Source organism: Oryctolagus cuniculus, chromosome 5 (assembly GCF_964237555.1).
Source record: "Oryctolagus cuniculus chromosome 5, mOryCun1.1, whole genome shotgun sequence".
In the NCBI taxonomy this organism is placed as follows: Eukaryota; Metazoa; Chordata; class Mammalia; order Lagomorpha; family Leporidae; genus Oryctolagus; species Oryctolagus cuniculus.
The window spans coordinates 149,438,597-149,460,716 of record NC_091436.1 but is presented as its reverse complement, the minus strand read 5'-3'; the positions used below and the strand labels follow the sequence as shown (position 1 = coordinate 149,460,716).

Genomic DNA, 22,120 nt, shown 5'->3' with positions numbered 1-22,120 from the left:
TGTATTTCCCACAGTAGAGATTCCATTTTCAATCTTCCTGTTTTTGCAGCAGAGTTCCCAGAAGTGCTGGATGAAGGCATCTTATATAACCCTGCCCCTGAAGGGACACAAAGGAAAGCCCCACTTTCCCACTCATTCCTGCTGGCACAACCACACCTCTTCAATAGGCTCAACAAACAGAGACACCCAATGGGTTAACCAGCTCCAGTTCCAAGCCTTTCCTCCAGGTTTCTGTGCCCTCCAGCAACAAACTGGCTTTTGCATCTGGCAAACATATGCAGAAAACTAGGACAAATATGGCCCATAAAGTTGGCCAAGTTTTTTTCATTTGACCCACTGTGACAGCTAACCTAAGTTCCCACTGGCAAGTCAATTTCCAAATGAAAACTTTAATTTTTCAGTAACATGTGTTAGTACTTAAGATATAGGGATGGGCATTTTTTAAAATGACAAATGTACTGCATGTGTGTCAATGGAGAGAGTGAATACATAGGACAACATGGTCATTAAAGAAATGGACCCGGCATATATAACTCTCAAGGTCATATATAACTCTCACAGTCAAGGATTCAGAAGAGCCAAAGGATAACGATGCAGTGCAACTGCCAGGCGCAGTGCCTTCTAGATGGCCCCAGATAACTGGCCATTATGACCAAATCTCTCAAGTCACAGAAACTTCATGGCTATCGTTGAAATTCCAGGACTTCTAGAAGTATTACAGGCGTTTCGTCCAACTAAAGTGTTATAATAAACTGAAATAAATGTTCCTATTTGTCTATGCACTTGACATTTTGAGGCATTCACTATTCTAGGAAATGGTGATAAAGACATGAAAGTCTACACAGACTTCACCTCCAAAGATACCACTGTCATCTTCCCAGGGTTTTTAGAAGAAACCTTTGTCGCTCCCCCTCTTCGTGGAGGAACGACACTAAACCCTGCCTAGGCTTCATATCCTAGTCACGGCACCATTATGTCGCTCCCCCTCTTCGCGAAGGAACGACACAGGACCCTGCGTTGTTCTTTTGTCTGCTCGGCCCTCCCCGGGTTTGCTGCTAGTTCTTCCCGGGTTGGCTACAGACCCTTCCACCTCCGTGGAAGGGCGGTTCCCCCTGTCACTTTCCCACTTCCGCGGGGGAGCGGCACACCGCCAGCTGGCTCTCTCGGGGGCTGCTCAGGTGTTCCTTCAGATAGATGTTCCTGGTGCATGTTGTCTCTCTCCTCCTTTATAGTCCTCTTCCACCAATCCCAACTCTGCTACCCACACGCCGAGTACGCTGCTCTCCTCCAATCAGGAGCAGGATCAGCTCCTGCAGGTCATCACTCAAGTTGGAGAGAGATAGCTGCGTAGAAGCTGTTTACTCCTCTCCCAGCGCCATATTGTGGGAGAGCAGATGCATAGAATAAGTCTTAATTCCAGTAACTTAGTCTAGTCCGAGTTGCTCCCCACAACCTTAACATCCTGCTACCTTGATTTTCAACCTTGCATTTTAAACTTTCTTTCTCAATCTGCATTCTATTATGTTGAGTAAGATGGAATGATTGAGTTACTGCGAATGTTCCATGTTGCTCTATTAGAGTGACAGTTGTTTATTGCAGCATTACCAAAAAGCTGCGTTCTGTCAGTGTACACATCAACACACACTAACTCACTGAAAAAAAAATTCATACAGGAAGACATCTCTGAGTGTAGATAAGATTTTATTGCATATAAAGAGGATATTGAGACTGAGAAAATTATCATTTAAAATAATAATGTCAGGGTACAATAAAATATAAGGGTACTTGTATCTTCATAAAACTACCACAAAACACATCCTAGATACACCATCAAATCCTTCTTATACCACCTTAACTAGACTTGATTTAAAAAAAAACTATTAAATAAATAAATAAATAAATACTACTACTTATTTGAGAGGCAGAGAGACAGAGGAAGCTCCCATCCATTGGTTCACCTCCCAAATGCTTGGGAATCAGGAACAAAATCCAGGTCTCTCACGTGGGTGGCAGGGATCCAACCACTGGAGCCATCACCTGCTGCATCCCAGGGTGCATATCATTAAGAAGCCATAATCAAGAGCAGAGTAGGGACTCAAACCCAGGCGCTCTGAGAGAGGATGCAGGTGTCCCAAATACCATGCTAACTGCTGCACCAAAGATCAACCCTTACTTTTCTTTCTTTCAGCAACACATTTCCACATAACATTGGCTTTTTCACTTTGCCATGTAAACTTGCTCAAATTGCTTTTCTCCTTGAAATCAACCACTGTTCCAAACTATCTGGATGCCAATCTTCTTGTCATCCACACTTCTGGGGCGGGGAGACTATTTTTACTGATCCACCTTCTTCACTCTATATTCCTTTCTGTACCCAGTGGATCCTGGTTCCAATTTTAGAAATTCTAGTGAAACTGCTTAACATTAAAGTTATAGATAATTTTCCAAATTGTGAAATCCAGTGGACACTTCTCACTCTTCATCTGGTTCAACAGTTCTATTAAATTTGGCCTAGGGTACTGCATTCTCTTTCTTGAAATCACACTCTCCCTTGGGCACTCGTGTGGATTCCAGGATGACCTACTTTTCTGATCTTCCTCATTCTTCTCAGCTTCCCTCTGCTCTGGCCTGTGTATTTCATAGTGGTTATGAGCATGTCAGTGCCAAACTAGCTGGGTTTATCCCATTTACTGGCTTTGAGACTCTGGGCAGCATATTTAATCTCTCTGTCCTTAGTTTCCCATATGAACATCAGGAATCTTAGTAGCATTACCACTTGTCCCTTGGCAGGCAGGTGGGGGCGAGGTGGCCATGTGTCTGCTGTTTGGTTAATTGGTCTGCTCCATCTCCACCTGTGGGCCTGGGGCCAAGATGTCTCCCTACCCTGAAGCCCAGGGTTGGAGAGATTCTTCTGTATCTTGATTCAGGAGCAATAAATTTTCACTGGTGTGCTAAGCACAACAGTATTCATTGTTTGGCCCCATGAGGCTTACAACTTTTATTCCTTAGGAGAGAGATATGAGGACAATACAGGTGGGACTTTGTGCTTCTTCCTTCCTGGCTGCTCCATTGTTAAGTGGGCGCACAGACACATCTTCCCATGACTCCTGCCCTTACTTTTTAATGCATATCTTACATATCTGTGATGAAAACCCAGCAATGAGTATAAATTCTTGTGTCTGCTGTCACAGGGGTTTTACTTTCCCTTGTAAGCCTTTTACCAATTTGTTAAACATTTCAGTTGAGTTCTTCTTACAGTGTCCTTTGTATTTGTTCCAAGTAAGCAAAAGCTGACACCTCACTGCCCTGTGCTTGGATTTTGGTAGTTTCCTTGAGACCTCAGCTCTCACATGGGTTCAAAAGTATTCATGTATCTGCAAATTTTTGGCCATCCTGTTGTTGTAAGAGTGGAAACAGTGTGCTTTTTCAGCTTTCTACATCCTAAGTAGATACCAGAGATCTTTCAACCAAGGTCCCAAAGCATTTCAATAAAGGAGTCTTGTCAATGAGTAATGCTAGAACAATTGTCTATTTACTTTGGGAAAACAATAAACCTTTCCCCATATCGCATATCATACACAAAAAATGCATCCTGGACTATCATAGACCTAAACATGGGTCTATGCTTGTATGACTATAAAGCTTCTGGAGGAAAACATAAAATGCCTTAGATAGTACAAGTAAAAATTGACAATAAGAGAAAAAAAACAGTAAATGGACATCATCAAAATTAGAACTTTTTGTTCTTTGAAAGACACCATTGGGAAAATAAGTAGCTACAGCTACAGACTGGGAGATATATTCACAATGCACAAAACTGACAAAGGACTTCTCTCTAACTCCTACAGCTCAATAATAAAAGACAAACAGCTCAATTCAAAATATGAGCAAAAAAAAAAAAGTTGAATAGGCACTTCACAAAGGAATATATATGAATAGCCAAAAAGCACATGAAATAGTGGTCATCATCATTAGTCATTATGCAAATGCAAATAAAAACCACATGAGATACCATTATACACCCACTCCAATGGCTAAAATTTAATAGACTGATGACACAAATGTTGATGAGGATGTGAAAAACCAGAGTGCTCCTACATTCTTCGTGGGTGGGAAAAATGGTACAATCTCTTTGGGAAGTAGCAAGAAAGTTTCTGATGAACCTCTTGGTATTCAGCCATGAGAAATGCAAACACAGGTACATCAAAATTCTGGTACAAAACATTCTCAGCACCTCCATTTCTAATAGCCAAATTGGGAATAGTCCAAACGTTCATGAACAAGAAAATGCATAAACAAATGGTGGTATATCCAGAAAACAGAACATAATAAAAAGGAATGATCACAATAGAGCAACCATGCAGATAAACACCAAAAACTTTTAGAGGAGCAAACGAAGCCAGACACAAGAGTGTGCATACTGTGTGATTCCTCTTACACACAGTTTCAGAACAGGCAAAACTAATCCATGGTGAAAAAATTCACAACAGTGTTTGCCCCGAGGGGCAATAATGACAGGGCTGATGGGGAAAAGACAGAGCCATTGTTCTCTGGTGACAAAAAAAAAGTTTTGTGCATTGAAAGGGGTGTGGGTTACATCAGTATACACATTTACCAAAACTCATCAAAATGCATATGTAATATTTATTCAACTCACAGACTACAAATATGCAAATTGCATCGCAAATAAAAAGCTAAATGTGAATATAGAAGTCTATACACACACACGCGCGTACACACATAATTAGAGAAGGGCTTTTCTTGAAGACTCTACATGAAATAGCACTTCTATCATCTCTTTCTGACCTGCTAGCCTCTATCAGTATCCATCACAATGTGTGTGAATGTCTCACATTCTAGTGTACCTATTTATTGCCCTTATCACCTATCAGAATGTAACCCTCTTGGGAGGTCTCCGGTGCATCGGTTAAGATTCCACTTGGGACACTTACATTCCATACTGGAGTGCCTGACTTTGCATTCCAGCTCTGCTTCTGATTCCAGCTTCCTGCTAATGAGCACCCTAGAAGGCAGTGGTGACGGCTCAGATAATTGGGTCCCTGCCACCAGTGTGGGAGAACCCGGCTGTGAACGTATGGAGAGTGAACCAGCAGACAGATCGCGATCTCTGTCTGCCTTTCAAATAAAATAATTTATCTACTTAGAACAAATTAAAAATAAATAAATTTTAAAAATTTTAAAGGTTTTAAGTTTCTTGAAGGTTAGGAATTTTTGGTAGTTTGCTGTTCTATATCCAATGGCAATGACTGGATAAAAGGCAATAATTAGTCTACTTGAGTGCTGAGCTTTGATTTGTTCTCTTGGTATTAGGTTTATGCTCCACTTGACTAACAGAGGGTTTTAAAATTCATAAGAGATAAAGCCTGGGTAGAGCACTTTGTAATATGTGAGTACTATACCTAAAGGGTGATTAAATATCAGAAATTAGCTGCTGGGAAATGTTTAATGTAAGATAGCATAAAACATGTGGTTGGTGGAACCCTTATTTTGAGACCTGCCTTCCAAGAGCAGCAACAGGACTCAGGGAAAGAGATAACACACCGGTCAAGCCAAGATTCGCTCTAACAGGTTCGGTCACAGGGATTGCCTAATTTCCTCAAGTTCATGACTTGCCCTTAACTCCATGGCTAATAGGAATTCATTATAAGACCACTTTCTAGGATTAGAATGCTATTGCAGTATCAGTCAGATGGAGAATTTCAAGCTAGAGCCTGTTCAAGCATCTAGATTTCTAACTAATTAGACACCTCACCTGAAATCATGTTAGCAAGATCCATGCTCAAATACAGTGATATCTCGCAGGGGCATAACACAGTCCTTTAGGCTATCCTGGGCAGCACTAACAAGATTCCTTCTATTTCGAGATTCCTTTAAAAAGGAAACAACAAATGAATTGGTTTCAAGGAAGAGTGCCAAGATTTCAAAATAAAGGTACCTGGGTCACCTGTCAAACATATAAACTGTTGGCTAATTATAAACAGAAATAGACAAATGCACACATACTCCACTCTCTCTCTCCTGAGAATATATGTATAGTTTCTAAACATTTTAAAAGGAATTTAAGTAGCAAGTAAACAGAATTAAAAGAAAATGCAAATTTTCCATGAATGTTGTGAAGCCCTCTTGTGAAAGAAGAAAATGGAAGGGAAAGATAAAAGATTATCTGATGAATTTAGGGAAAAGACGTATACTCATTTTTCTAATGTAGGGATTACTCCAGGCTTAGTTAAATGATTGCTCAGCAATCTGTTATAATCAAGATTTTAGAAGTACCTGTGATCAACACTACTACTATCTAAACTAGATTGAAGGAATTTCTTGTGCTAATGCAAACATAATTTCTTTGGGTATAACAATACCACATTACTAATGAAATTTGAAACATAATTCATTACATGTTTGTAGAAGGAACATCTGACCCCAAAAGCATAAGAAAATATTTTAATATGAACAATTCATATTAACATACAATACTGTAGCATCTTCATATACCTATTTCATGAGCATAAATATTCAATATATTTCAGTTTAGTACAGAGCACAGGGAGAGAATGAGGTATTCTAGATCTCCTTTAATATTAGTCATAAGTTACTGATGGCTCTGATAGAGACTGTGTGACATGTTTCTATACGTATGGATTTGTGGACACATATTCCTTATATAAACTCTCTTGTGTTAGTGATCACAATTTCCGCAGCTGAAAAAATAGCACAGTTTTATCTCCGTGAAGCTCTAAGTCTAAAGAAACTAAATAAATAAGAAAAAAATCCCAAAATTCAGTATCCAATTTGAATCATTATTGCCTTTTATTTATGGTCACTGCCAAGGCTTAGCCTCCATTAGGAGGATTTACCCAGACTCATCTGTTTACTCCAATCTGGTTTCTATCTGAAATGAAAAGGGTCACTTGTAAAGCAGAAAATTCATGCACACATTGGAAAAAAAAAAAAAGAGTGTGCTGATAGTTCAGAATTTTTTTTTAAAAAAAGAAGTCTTTCTTCTTGCCCTTTGAAAAGACCAGCAATCCCCTGAACTGACTTTTTTAATGCCATGGCAGAGGCAGAGTTACTGTGTTCCAAATGTTCTCTTTTGTCCATGTTTTAATCATGCAATGCCCTTAGGAACTCCCCAAGATGACAAATTTTCAACTATATAAACTAAGACACAAGCCCTATCTGTCTTTACTTCTCACTTCCTCATTAAACCTTTTGGGAAACTGAGTTATATTTTAAAAATAGGTAAATCTATAGGTGAGAACACATTTTCCTAATTAGCAACTTCAATCTTGAGAATGAAGTGACTCGGATCCAGAAATTTAGCAGGCAGTGTGGTAGAAAGAATCCTGCTCACCAATGGATTTTATAGACTTGCTAGTGCACCCAATCTTATTGTGAGTCATTCACAATAACTACTCACAATGACCAATAGCTGGTCCAGTTTTGCATTCATTCAGAACCACGGTTGAAATGGCAGACACAGTACCAGAGCCCACAAGCTGAGTTGACAAACTGACAGTCTCTGAGGGTTCCTGCCTGGGCCAAGATCTGAACCAGGAGGCAGGCAAAACTCCCATCTGCTGTCCATCTGCCATCCTGCCCCTATCAAGAAAGGTTATACCATGAGCTGCAGACAGATGGGCACTGCAAAGATCTATTAGTGGGGGAAAAAGAGAATCTGAGACGATTAGAATAATGACCTTTGATTCAACATGGAAATCCCAGTAGTAATGGAAATCATGCATAATTTCAAGGTTCTTAAATTGTGTAAAACAGACACTGTGTCTTTGCCAACAATAAAAATATCTGTATTCACACACAAGGTAGAGAGTGTTCTAAGTACCATATACCCTAGAAGAAAAGAGTGTGTATGTGTTTGTGTGTGTGTGTGTGTGTGTGTTTCATCTTCACTTGAAGTCGTTTTTTTCAATCACACAACAGTGAATTGTTAAAAATGCTATTAAACTAATAAAACAGAAATCCTTTATAAGTTAGTTCATGTGTATTTTTATCAAAAGCTTAGTCTATATAAACAGGAAACTAGGATAAGACAGCTCATGTATTAAACAAAAGCTTTAAGACATAAAGGGAATAGTAAAATCCTGAGCTAAAGTTAAGTGTGTTATGTTTCCATAGCAAAAACAACTTTTGCAAGACAAATATACACCATAGACAAAGGCAGTTATTCAGTTCATTCCACATAGAATGTGTACCTGTCATGTATGGGGCAAAGTCTAGATGTCACAGACAGAAAGACAAGTACGACTCAGATGGTCTTAGTCACCAAGAAGCTTACAGTTTCATGGGGAGACTGACAAACTAACTGCTTACCACAGTGTAATGCAAAGGCACAGTAGGAAAGGATACAGAGCGTGTGGCTGGTCCTTGAGAGGAAAAATGGGCACATTCATTGTTTGGGAAAAGTGGGAGCTTTGTATGTGTGATATATTTTAATTTTAATCTGCTTTTAACATATTCACAAAGTTTAACTTTTCATTAGAGTTTATACAGGTGAATCAAATATGTTTTGAAGAACAGAGAATAATCTTTCAAAAACTAGAACTTTGAGTATAATTTTTACATCTTGAGAGCATTGCATTTTTAGTAGCAAATTATCTTCTAAAAGTTGACATGAGACAGAATTCTAATAGACAAATTGCAATATTAATGTATAATGAGCTTATATACTATGAAAAATGAGAACTATCTCCACAAAAGACTGCAAAAATGTTCTAAGAACCTTTATTTGTAATGGCTCTAAAATGGAAGCAAGCCAAATGACAAGCAAGAGAAAATGGATAATGAAATTGGGGCATATTGATACAACTGAATAATTCTCAATAACGGAAACGAAGAACATACATGTATGAATCTCAAAAACATGTAAAAGAATACATACTATGACTCCAATATGTAAACTCGAAGGAAAGGCAACTAATAATCTACACTGACACGTATGATTAACCCTATTTGAAGGATGGAGGGTAGTGAAAGGAAAGGGGTAGAAAAGAAGTTTCAAGGATGATAGAAATGTTTAACTTTTGGATGGGGTTACATGTATAAAATATGTATCCTACCTGAAAAGTCACTGAACTTCATATTGATTCTTCTGGGCACTTTACTGAATGCAAACTATATCTCAACTGCTAACATGTAAGCCACTGGGGTTATGTGATATAACAATTTAGAGATCAATCACATAAATATTATTTTAAAAATTCTGTAGCCATATAACATAATGTCTAGCTAAAAATTGTATCAGTTTACAAGTAATACATGCTATTTTTGTAGCTACAATGTTTCAAGGGACAAAAAGAATAATAAATGTTTGGAAAGTACCCATTCAGAAACTTTCTCATCTCAACTGTAATGTGCTCCTTATCTGAGCTGTATTAAAATAACTTAATCCAGATCAGGGTCAGAAGGGTATCTTAAGCATATGGAAAATCTTATCCTTTATCACCATCCATACATCCTTTATTTTTTAAAGAACAATTTAACTTCATTGTTACATAAAATGGTCCTATTGCCCTCATTCTTCATTTCCTTAAGCGTCACTACTCCCTACCAGAAAAATAAAAAGTAGAAACACATAATACATGATTCAATCAGCCTCTGATTATTTTGAGGAAAAAAATTACTATACTACTCCCCAAATGCACATTTTCAAACACAGGAATCTGTCCTCTGATTTTATCATTATGTAAATTCAACTTCATAAGGAATTTTTAAGTATCCTATTTGCACTTGAAAAAAATCTAAAGCAAGGGCATACAGCAGCTGTCTCTTAATCTCTGCATATGTGTGTGTGTGTGTGTGTGTGTGTAAAAGTGTCATAACTGGACAATCATTTCTGCTGTTCTCTGTAAAACTTTCTCATGAAGAGAGTTCTTTACTCAGAATGGTACAGCTGATTTTAAAAGATACATTCTATACATTGACCTATAGACAGTTATATTCTGGGAAAAACATTCAATGTGCTCATAGTTCAGTCATGGTAGGGTAAGCCCACTCTAGTCCATTTCTCATGCTGATTACAATTAACAACATCAAATGCATAAGGGCTTGTGCATGCACACACACACACACACACACACACAGAGGAGTACACACACACCTACAACATCAAAAGCTGGCAGACTATGGAAGAGAGGCAAAAACCTAGGAAAGTGACTTTCACAGTGGTGAGTTTCTCCTTCTGCTACATGTTTCTGTTTTTCTTGCTTAGTATGACCCCAAGGGACAATCCCAATTGCAACTTGGCAAGGCCATGGCAGCTACATAAGCAGATAAAGTGTGAGATAAACCCTGTTTTCCTCACAGGACTCCTGAAGACCTCATCCTAAGGATGAGGAGTGGGGTGTAGATCCTTTAACTCTGGGAATGAATTTGTGCACAAATATCAGCAAAATTCCTGAACTAAGCATGCATGAAATAGTCACAAATGAGGCCAGCAAGGGCTTTGGCAGCTGAATAGATATTTGAGGCTTCTGCAGAAGTCTCATTTCAACTCCTCAATTTCATATGCAAAGGTGAGACACAAACCAATATAGCCAATGCTTAGAGAACTTAACCGAGATTCTGACCACCTGTCACAGAAGAGGAGATACAATTTATAGCCCGAATTTACGTGACTTGGTTACCAGTTAAACCATAACCAAATATGTACAATGTACACAGCAGCATCCCACATTAGTCAGTTTACAGAGAATCAGGAAAGTTTAACCAACTCCTCAAGACAAAAGACCAACAACATGACACAACCTGATGGCTGAGCTGTCTAAGAGATTCAAGCAGCTATTATAACTATGCTTCACGAATAAAGAACAATTCTTTCTGAAATGAATGAAAATATAGGAATCCTCAACACAGAATAATAAATTATAAAAATACATTTTTGGAAGTAAAAAATACAGTATTTCAAATTAAAAACTCACAGGGTTAACTCAAAAGCATTGAAGAAGTAATGTAGAAAAGAAACAACAATTCAAACCATGGATCAATAGAAATTATCTGATGTCAAGAACAGAAAGCGAAAGTGAGAAATAAAGAATGAAATAAATGTACAGATCCTAAGACAGCTGTAGGATAATCTCCAAAGATAATTGGAGAAGCAAGAAAGGAAATGTAGAGAAAGAAAATATTTTGAATAATGCTTGCAAGCTTTCCAAATTCAGTAGAATACATAAATTTACAGATTCAAGGAACTCAGCAATCTACAAGCACAAGGCAAACCATACCTAGATATCTCACAAACTTGTGAAAATTAATTGCAAGGAAATAAAAAGCTATTGAAAATACCTAGAACATAAGGCCCACTACACACATAAGAATGGGTTAAAATACTGATGGTTTCTCATCAGAAGCCATGGAGGCCTGCTTGTAATAGGATAACATCCTTCTGAGCTGAAAGAAGAAATTCGTCAACCCAGAATTATATACCTGGTGAGAATATTCTTCAGAAGTGAAAGTGAAAAAGATGCATGTACATATGAAGGGAAAATAAGGTAATTCGTCCAAGAGACTGGGTATGTAAGATTACTAATGGAAGTGCCCCACAATGAAGAAACTATCCCAGAGGCAACCAAGGACCTGTAGGAATGAAGGAAGAGCTGCAGAAATGGTAACTTTCTGGGTAAATGTAAAATACTATTTGTTCTTTTTTAGGTCCTTAAAAATACATATAACTATTTAAAACAAATTATTTATCTAGTGGGATTTTCATTGTATATGGATATATGTGAAAATTTTAACAAAAAAAGTGGGGAATAATTTGTATTATTGCAGCTTTTCTATATGTTCTGTGAAGTGGTACAACATTAAGTCTAAAGAATATTAAGAGCTTGCTATCAATAAAGTAACTCCTAGAGAAAACACTTCAATACAGAGATTTCGCCAACATATGCACATTAAGTGAGCTGGAGTGTGAAAAATATTTTTTAAAAAATCAAAAAGATGGGAGGGGCCGGCGCCGCGGCTCACTAGGCTAATCCTCCGCCTTGCAGCACCAGCACACCGGGTTCTAGTCCCGGTCGGGGCGTCGGATTCTGTCCCGGTTGCCCCTCTTCCAGGCCAGCCCTCTGCTGTGGCCCGGGAGTGCAGTGGAGGATGGCCCAAGTGCTTGGGCCCTGCACCCCATGGGAGACCAGGAGAAGCACCTGGCTCCTGGCTCCTGCCATCGGATCAGCGCGGTGCGCCGGCTGCAGAGCGCTGGCCGCGGTGGCCATTGGAGGGTGAACCAATGGCAAAGGAAGACCTTTCTCTCTGTCTCTCTCTCTCTCACTGTCCACTCTGCCTGTCAAAAAAAAAAAAAAAAAAAAAAAAAAAAAGATGGGAGGAAAGGGGGAAGTAAAGATCAAAAAGGAGGACAAATAGAAGAGAAATAATTTAAATGCAACCAGAGTCCAAAAACTCAAATTAAATAGTATAGATTGGCAAAATTAATCTAAGAACAAGAACTAATATATATTCTATAAAAGACTTTAAGTATAGAAAAAATATAGCACTGAAAAGAAAGAAAAAATATTGTATTACACAGTTATTGAGCTTCAATATTAAATAAAATACATTTTAAGACAAAAAATATTTCTAGAAGCTATTAAGATTTTTTTCCCAATGATATCAGGGGAAATTCACCAAGTAAGCAATTATTAATGTTATTAAACCTACTTAATAAAGTCTGTAATATATAAAACAATCAATGTTAGCATTAAATGAGGTAATAGGCAATTCTATGCTCTTGGTACGAGGCTTCTGTAACGTTTTTAAGTAATAGAAAAACTAACAATTTCCCTCAAAATGAATGATAACATAATCATTTACCTTTATCTAATGAACTTTTTTTTTTTTTTTTTTGACAGGCAGAGTAGACAGTGAGAGAGAGAGACAGAGAGAAAGGTCTTCCATTGCCATTGGTTCACCCTCCAATGGCCGCCGCGGCCAGCGCACTGCGCTGATCCGATGGCAGGAGCCAGGTGCTTATCCTGGTCTCCCATGGGATGCAGGGCCCAAGCACTTGGGCCATCCTCCACTGCACTCCCTGGCCACAGCAGAGAGTTGGACTGGAAGAGGGGCAACCGGGACAGAATCCGGCACCCCGACCTGGACTAGAACCTGGAGTGCCGGCTCTGCAATGCGGAGGATTAGCCTAGTGAGCCGTGGCACCGGCCTATCTAATGAACTTTTTAAATCCCTCATCCAACCACTGCAGGATACATATTAATTTCAAGTACACATGGGGCCGGCGCTGTGGCGCAGCAGGTTAATGCCCTGGACTGAAGCGCCGGCATACCACATGGGCGCCAGCTCTAGTCCCGGCTGCTCCACTTCCAATCTAGCTCTCTGCTACGGCCTGGGAAAGCAGAAGATGGCTCAAGTCCTTGGGCCCCTACACCCGAATGGGAGACCTTGAAGAAGCTCCTGGCTCCTGGCTTCTGATTGGTGCAGCTCCGTCTGTTGCGGCCAACTGGGGAGTGAACCATTGGATGGAAGACCTCTCTCTCTCTATCTCTCCTCTCTCTGTGTAATTCTGACTTTCAAATAAATCTTTAAAAAAAAAATTTCAAGTATACATGGTGTATTGATCAAGATAGAACTCATCCTGGACCATCAACAAAGTCTCAATATTAAAAATAATCAAAATCATAAAAACCACTAATAAAACCTAAGAAAAAATATGTGAATGATATAATATATTACAAAATAGTTCAGGGACAAAACACCAAAATGTATAACATATTTAGAAAATATTTTGAACTGCATGACAACAAAAATACAACATTCTAAAAGTTGTATAAAGAAGCTAAAGAGGGCTGAGAGAGACACATTTCTCTATAAACGCTTACGTTAGAAAAAGAAAACAATAAAATAAAATGACCTAAGATTCAAAGTGAGAATCTCAGCAGACTCATAGAATGGCAGATGTCCTAAATAGCACTCTGGCCTCAGAATCAGCCCTAAAGGCATTCGGAGCTGGCTGAAAAGCTCATGAGAGTATTTCAGGCATGGAAAGCCAAGACACTCTGGCAAAAGATCTCTGCGAGTGAGATCCCAGTGGAAAGAACAGGCCATCAAAGAAGGAGGTACCTTTCTCTGAAGGGAGGAGAGAACCTCCACTTTGACTATGAGCTTGTCTAAACAAGATAAGAATCGGAGAACTCAGAGGGCTTCCATAGCCTTGGAAACTCATGACTGGAGCATAGGGAGATTACTGATGCCATAGACAGGAGTGTCAATTGGTAAAGTCAACAACAGGAGTCACTGTGCACTTACTCCTCATGTAGGATCTCTATCCTTAATGTGCTGTACATTGAGATTTAATGCTATAACGAGTACTCAAACAATATATTTCACTTTGTGTTTCTATGGGGGTGCAAACTGTTGAAATCCTTACTTAATGCATACTAAACTGATCCTCTGTAAAAAAAAAAAAAAAAAAAAAAAAGAAATTATCAATTCCCAACTTGACTCTCACTGGGATTAAACATGACAATAGGTCTGCTCTGATTTCATCATCATTTTAAAAAATCATCTATTATTTTTCACTTTATGTTTCTGTGTGAGAGCAAACTGTTGAAATCCATACTTAATGTATACTAAGCTGATCTTCTGTATATTAAGATAATCGAAAATGAATCTTGATGTGAATGGAAGGGGAGGGGGAGTGGGAAAGGGGAGGGTTGTGGGTGGGAGGGACGGTATGGGGGGAAAGCCATTGTAATCCATAAGTCGTACTTTGGAAATTTATATTCATTAAATAAAAGTTTAAAAAAAAAAAAAATCTTTAAAAATTGAACAAATTAAACCCAAAGTAGAAGGAAAGAAACAGTAAAAAGCAGAAATCAAGTAAAGATAAGATAGACAAAATAAAACAGTTTATTATTTGAAAAGATTTTTAAAAACTAAACCCTAGATGGAAGGTTCAGGAAAAGGAGACAAAAATATAATGACAAAAATATAAGTTTCAGGAATGAAAAAGAGATGGCTGGCACCACGGCACACTAGGCTAATCCTCCGCCTGCAGCGCCAGCACCCCGGGTTCTAGTCCTGGTCGGGCACCGGATTCTGTCCCGGTTGCTCCTCTTCCAGTCCAACTCTCTGCTGTGGCCGGGGAGTGCAGTGGAGGATGGCCCAAGTGCTTGGGCCCTGCACCTGCATGGGAGACCAGGAAGAGGCACCTGGCTCCTGGCTTCAGATCAGCATGGTACACCAGCTGCAGCGGCCATTGCGGGGTGAACCAACAGAAGGAAGACTTTTCTCTCTGTCTGTCTCTCTCACTAACTGCCTGTCAAAAAAAAAAAAAAAAAAAAGAGAGTTCATCACAAAGATCCAACAGAAGTTCAAAGAGTAAGGCTATTACTCCAAAATATGTTACAAAAAATGACATTGCCAAATTTCTTGAAATATATACTTACCAAAATTGATACAATACACATACATATAGGATTTGAAAAACTCCAGGTCAAAATGTTTTTACTGTTGAATTCTTATAAACCTACAAAGAAGAAATGACACTACTTTACACAAATATTTTCAGAAAATAATGAAATTGGGATCAATATCAGCCTAGCATTAAAACCAACTTTTATCCAATTATGGAAAAACAAAGTCATATTCCACTATCCCCCATATGGATATAAAGATCTTTAACACAGTATAAGCAGGTATAATCCAATAGCACACATAAATACATAAGCATGTACAAATGTAAATATGAAACATGATTATAAAATTGTCTTTCCTAAAAACATAGGATCAGATTAACATGGAAAGATAACTGTAGTGTATGGTAATTACTGAACGCAAAAAAATCCATATGATCATTACAATAAACGTCAAAAAAATCATCTGAGAAAAGTCAAATCACTTGATAATACTAATGAAAGAAAATAACAAAAACCCCAGTTCTTGTCTAATTAATAACATTAGGGAATGTTCTTAAGCTGATAAAAGGCATGTGGGAAAACTAACAGCCAGTGTCATACTTAAGATTGGAAGTGAAATTTTTCTGCATGTGATGAAGAACAAACCAAGAACCCCAGCTGGTAATACTACTTAAACAGGACCTAGTCATTGTATAAAAGAAAAAAAGGGGGGGTAGAGAGAAACCACCAAGAATTTGCATGTTCTATGCTCATGTACAGAGAATTCCCAGGAACCCAAAACATACAACCACTCAAAGTAAAGAAATAATTTAGCAATATGCAGGATAAAGGTTAAACAGTATTCCACAATGACATATAAGGGGCATTTTTTTTCAAATTCCTTTTACAGTAGTGGGCAAAATCAGAGAAAACTAATGCATATATCCACAAAAAGACTGGCACAGAAGTGACCGGGCTCTGTTTATAATAGCTATTAACTGGAAACAACCAAAATGTCTAACAAACAGGAGAACGAATAAGCCAAGTACAGAACATTTATCCATGCAATGGAATAATACTGGACAAAGGGAAAAACAGAAGGGAGCAAATTTCTCATGTACTCAACAACATAAATGCATTGCAAAACCACACTAAGTGAAGAAGCCAGGCAAAATAACCATTTGTGCAACATTCTGGAAGATGCAAACTAATTATAGTAGGAAAAACAGCCAGTCAGTGGTTGCTTGGTGATAGAGCTGGAAGGAGAGAGGGATGACAAAGGGGACCTGAGGAGAGTTTGGGGGCATAAAGAAATGTTCTTTATCTGGATTGTGGGGACAGTTTCATCAGTGTATGTGTATAGCAAAACTGATAAAATTGTATTTAAATATATGCAGTTTTTTGTACATTGATGATACCTCAATAAAGTTTTTTAAGGTAACATAGTCTATAAAACATAAAAACAATTCAAAATTAAAAAGCAGGGGATGCTTTTTAAGACATCCATTCAGCCTGTTTGTACCTCAAAATGATAGTGACTTCTTAAGGATAAAAAGAACATAGGGGTGGTATTTAGCCTAGCACTACAGATGGCTGCATCCCACACTGGAGTGTTTAGGTTTGATTTCCAGCTATGCATCCTGATTCCAGCTTCCTGTTAATGCAGATCCTGGGCAGCAGTGATGGACTGAGTAGTTGTATTTCACTTATGTGGGAGACCTGGATTGAGTTCCCATCACCCTGCTTTGGTCACAGACCAGTTGTGGTCACTGCAGGCTTTTGGTGAGAGTACTAGCAGATGGGTGCTTTCTCTCTCTCTCTCTCTCTCTCTCTCTCTCTCTCTCTCTGCCTCATCATCACTAGCATCATCATAAATCAAAGAATATCATTTGACAAGATGCCATTATATTTAGTGACATTGTTTCAAAGTCCTATTATGGGTGCTGGCATTGTGATGCAGTGAGCAAAGTTAACAACTTGCACTGTCTGTGTCCCAAATTAGAGTGCTTGTTCAAGTCCCAGCTACTCCACTTCCAACCCCATTTCTTGGTACTGCACAAAACAGCAGGTGACGACCTAAATACTTGGCTCCCGGCCACCATGTGGGAAACCAGGATGGAGTTGCTGGATCTTGACTTTAACCTGGCCCAACCCTGGCTGTTACAGCCATTTTGGAGGTGAACCAATAGATGGAAGATCTTTCTGCTGTCTTTCCCTCTCTCTCTCACTCTCCCTTTCAAATAAATAAATCATTTCTTAAAAGTCTTTTTTTTTAATGCCATACTATATAGCATTGTCTTACATATTTTCACTTAATCTGGTTCCTATGGAATATCTACAATTGAAATGCTGACTTATAACATTTATTGAATAACACACTTAGGAATGTTGTGACCAGCATAGTGGTCAGGATATTAACAAAAGTGATGACTCTTAGGGGCCAGCATTGTGGCATAGCAAGCTAAGCAGTTGCCTCGATGCTAGCATCCCATATGAGTACCAGTTCCACTCCCAGTTGTACCACTTCCTTTATTTTTAAGATTTTATTCATTTATTTGAGAGGTAGAGTTACAGACAGTGAGAGGGAGAGACAGAGAGAAAGGTCCTCCTTCCATTGGTTCACCCCCTAGGTGGCTGCAACAGCTCGAGCTGAGCTGATCCAAAGCCAGGAGCCAGGTGCCTCCTCCCAGTCTCCCACGCAGGTGCAGGGGACCAAGGACTTGGGCCATCCTCCACTGCTTTCCCAGGCCACAGCAGAGAGCTGGATTGGAAGAGGTGCAGCTGGGACCAGAACCAATGCCCATATGGGATGCAGGCAGAGGATCAACCTACTGCACCATGGCACCAGCCCCATGTACCACTTCTGATTCAGCTCCCTGCTAATGCACCTGGGAAAGCAGTGAGAGACATCACATTTTCGTGGGCCCCTGAACCCATGTAGGTGACCCAGATGGAGTTTCAGGCTCTTGGCTCTAGCCCATCTCTGGCCATTGTGGACATTTGGGGAGTAAAACAGTAGATGTAAGACCTCTTTCTGTCTTTCCCTCTCTCTATGTAATTCTGCCTTTCAAATAAATAAATAAATCTTAACCAAAAAAGTAATGATTTTTTTTAAAGAGGTTTCTTTCCCATACACAAGTTGTTATCTTCACGTGAATACACAGTTAGGGATTTTACACATAACCTTAGTATTCATATTGTAATCCAAAAGACCAATATTCTCCAGGAAAAACTACACGTACAATATTTTCAGGCATCCTAATAAGGAAAAATCACTAACACTTTGCATTCCCATCCCACATTTATTCTCAAAGTGTTTCCATAGCTATTGAATGGAGGTAATTATGGTGGGGCAATTACACTAACCCCTTCAAACATGTAAAACATTGTTATATGGCAATGCTTTGCTTCTATCTAGCTCTATGACCTTGACCATGGCTCCAGTCTTCCATTTTCTCACCAATAAAACAAAATGAGCAGTTGGGGTTATCTTTTAGCTCTTTCAACTTGGACATTTGCTTTATGGTTTTTCTTCTAATAAGGGAAGCAGGATCAAAGGAAGACAGAGTGAGAGGTTAAGGGGGCTATGCAAGTCACAAGACAGTTCAATCACCTGGGATTAGAGTCCCAGTCACTGCCCACCTGGCTCCAAATGCCCTTTGCTCCATGACCAAGCCCTGTGATGGTCTTTTGGACAGGCTACAAGCTCACCATCTACAAGATTTTGTTGAATTTCTGCTTCAACAAGGGAAAGGGAAAAACTATACAAAGCCATGGGCTTATGATTCTATGACACTTGGCCTTTGACTTTTGCATCTAAACCTCCCAGGGCATGAGCTGAGAGAGAAAAATAATTCTTTGAGAAACGAGACTTTTTATTACAGTATTTACCTTTTATGGTTGTGCAATAAATATGTGATCTCAAGAAGATTTTTTAAGAAAAGATCAGCTTATCAAGGAATTGAAGAGTCATCACAGGGGTCCAAATCAAAGCAGAGGTTTCACGCTCTCTTCCTGTTTGATTTCTTTTTATTTATTTGGGAGACACAGAGTTCTTGTACCTGCTGGTTCATTCCCCACATTTCGGCAATGGCCAAAGGTAGGCCACACCAAACCAGGAGCAAGGAACTCCATCTGCATCTCCACATGGGTCGCAGGGACCCAGTTACTTGGGCCATCACCTGCTGCCTCTCATGGTGCGCATGAGCAGGAATCTGGAATCAGGAGCAGCGCTGGGACTCAAACCCAGGTACTCTGAAATAGGAGTGCAAGCTTCTTAAGCAGTATTATAACTGCCAGGAGAGAAGCCTGTCTTTACCCTTCTATTTCACCCATGGGCTCCAGGTATTTGTACGTGGAGGTTATGTAGCATCATGAGAAGGCTACAGATTATAGGACGATAGCCACCTAAATTGTGAGTTCAGTTATTTAACAACTCTGTATGTTGAAGAACTGGATTTCAGTGCCTTAAAAGCAAGATCATCTCTGCTTGAAGGTTAGCATACAAAAATAATTGCTTTTCCTCCCAGTTGTTATGAAAAATTTCACACAGACAGAAAAATTGAGAGAATTATCCAGTGAAAACTCACTTTTCCTCTACCTACTTTGTACAATGAACATTTGGTTAAATTTGCTTTCTATCAGGGCCGGTGCTGTGGGGTAGCTGCTAAAGCCGCTGTCTGCAGTGCTGGCATCCTGTATGGGCACCAGTTCGAGATATGGCTGCTCCACTTCTGATCCAGCTCTCTGTTGTGGCCTGGGAAAGCAGTGGAAGATGGCCCAAGTCCCTGGGCTCCTGCACCCATGTGGGAGACCCAGAAGAGGCTCCTGGCTCCTGACTTCAGATCAGCCCAGTTCCGGCCATTGTAGCCATTTGGGGAGTGAATCAGTGGATGGAAGACCTCTCTCTCTCTGCCTCTGTCTCTCTTTAACTCCAGCTTTCAAATAAATAAATAAATAAATTGTTTTTTAAAAAAATGCTTTCTATCAAATATCTATGCATCATCCGTATTTTACTGTAAAACCTGCATAAGGTACAGCACACAAATTTGAAATGTACCACATGATAGGCTCTGACAAATGAAAATGCCTGCATAACACAAGCTTCCATCAAAATACAGAACATTTCTCTTACCCTCAAATCTTCCTTCATACCACATCCTGGTCAACCCCTGCCTCATTTCCTGTGTCCTATTTTCATGGTAAATTAATTTTGCCTGTTCAATGTTTTTTTTTTTTTCTTTTTTTATGGTGACAAAGATTCCATTTATGAATCCTGGCTTGTCTTAACTTCATCTTGATGAACACCATGGCTCTTCTAAATAAAGCTGCCATGAACCTTTTGGTACAAGTCTACTAGTTTCTCTTTGGAAAAGACCTACAAGTGAAATTGTAGGTACTGGGGAAAGTGTATGATTACTTTTAAAGGAAATTTTCAGACTTCTGCCCCAAGTGGCTGCACTTCAGTGTACACACACTCCAAACTTTAAGAGTTCAAGCTGGTCCACATCCTTACTAACATTTGTCTTTTAAAATATGTTTCTAAATGTAAATATTTAATTTTAACTTTTGAATTTAAAATTTTTAATTTTTTAAAAAAGAATTAATTTTGAAAGACAGAGGGAAAGGGAGAGTGGGAGAGAGAGAGAGAAAAACTGATATTCCATCTGCTGGTTCACTCCCCAGATGGCTGCAATGGCCAGTGCTGGGCCAGGCAGAAGCCAGGAAACAGAAGCTTCTTTGAGGTCTCCCACATGGGAGGCAGGGGCTCAGGTACTTGGGCCATCTTTCCCTGCTTTCCCAGGCCATTAGAAGGAAGCTAGATTGAAAGTGGAGCAGCCAGGACACAAAATGGCATCCATCTGGGATGTCAGCACTGCAGGCAGTGACTTTACCCCTATGCCATACCACTGGCCCCAAATTTTTAAGTTTAGATTCAGACATTTTAGTGGATGTCTCACTGTGATTTAATTTGCATTTCCCTAATGAGAACATTTTTTCATTTTATTTTCCATCTCTATATCCAATTTGTGGATACTCTGTGAACTATTTGATCAAGGATTCTTTTTATTTATTTTAAAAAGATTTATTCATTCATTTATCTGAAAGGCAGAGTTACAGAGAGAAAGGGCGTGTGTGTGTGTGACAGAGATGGTTCACTCTCCAAAATGTTTTCTGCACCGGTTAGGGCTGGGCAGGGCCAGGCCAAAGTCAGGAGCCTGGAACCACATCCAAGGTCTCCCAAGTGGGTGGCAGGGGCTCAAGCACTTGGGCTATCTTCCACTGCTTTCTCAGGCATATTAGCAAGGAGCTAGATGGGAAGTGGAGTAGTGGGGACTTGAACAGGTGCTCATATGGGATGGTGGCACTGCAGGCAGCGACTGAACCCACTGTGCTACCACACCAGCTCCTGCCTCTTATTTGTTGGACTGTTTCTATTATGGAGCTGCAGAAATACCTTATATATTCTGGATAAGAATTCTTTGCCACATATGTGTGTTGTCAATTTCTTAACAGTACCTTTTGACTAGTTCAAGTATTCACTTTTAATTAAGTCTAATTTATCAGTGTTAATGGTTTTTGCTTTCTGTAGCTTATGAAACTTTTGCCTACTCCCAACATTGTAGGTATTCTATTTCTTCTTGTGAAAGCTTTATAACTTTAGCTTTCATTTGTAGTTCTGTGACCTATCCCAAGTTTAATTTTTGTGAATGGTGTGAGGTAAGGATTGATGTTCCAGT

General features: G+C 39.3%; 1 long non-coding RNA gene across 11 annotated transcripts in view; it reads right to left on the bottom strand.

Moving 5' to 3' along the window:
- The window catches only part of LOC103349704 (uncharacterized), a 451,983-nt gene that overhangs the window by 39,272 nt on the left and 390,591 nt on the right, over positions 1–22,120 (bottom strand). For all 11 annotated transcript variants that reach the window (XR_011388772.1, XR_011388773.1, XR_011388767.1 and 8 more), the window contains one exon: positions 15,432–15,511. This is a non-coding gene — a long non-coding RNA (uncharacterized lncRNA). The remainder of the gene's footprint in view (positions 1–15,431; positions 15,512–22,120) is intronic.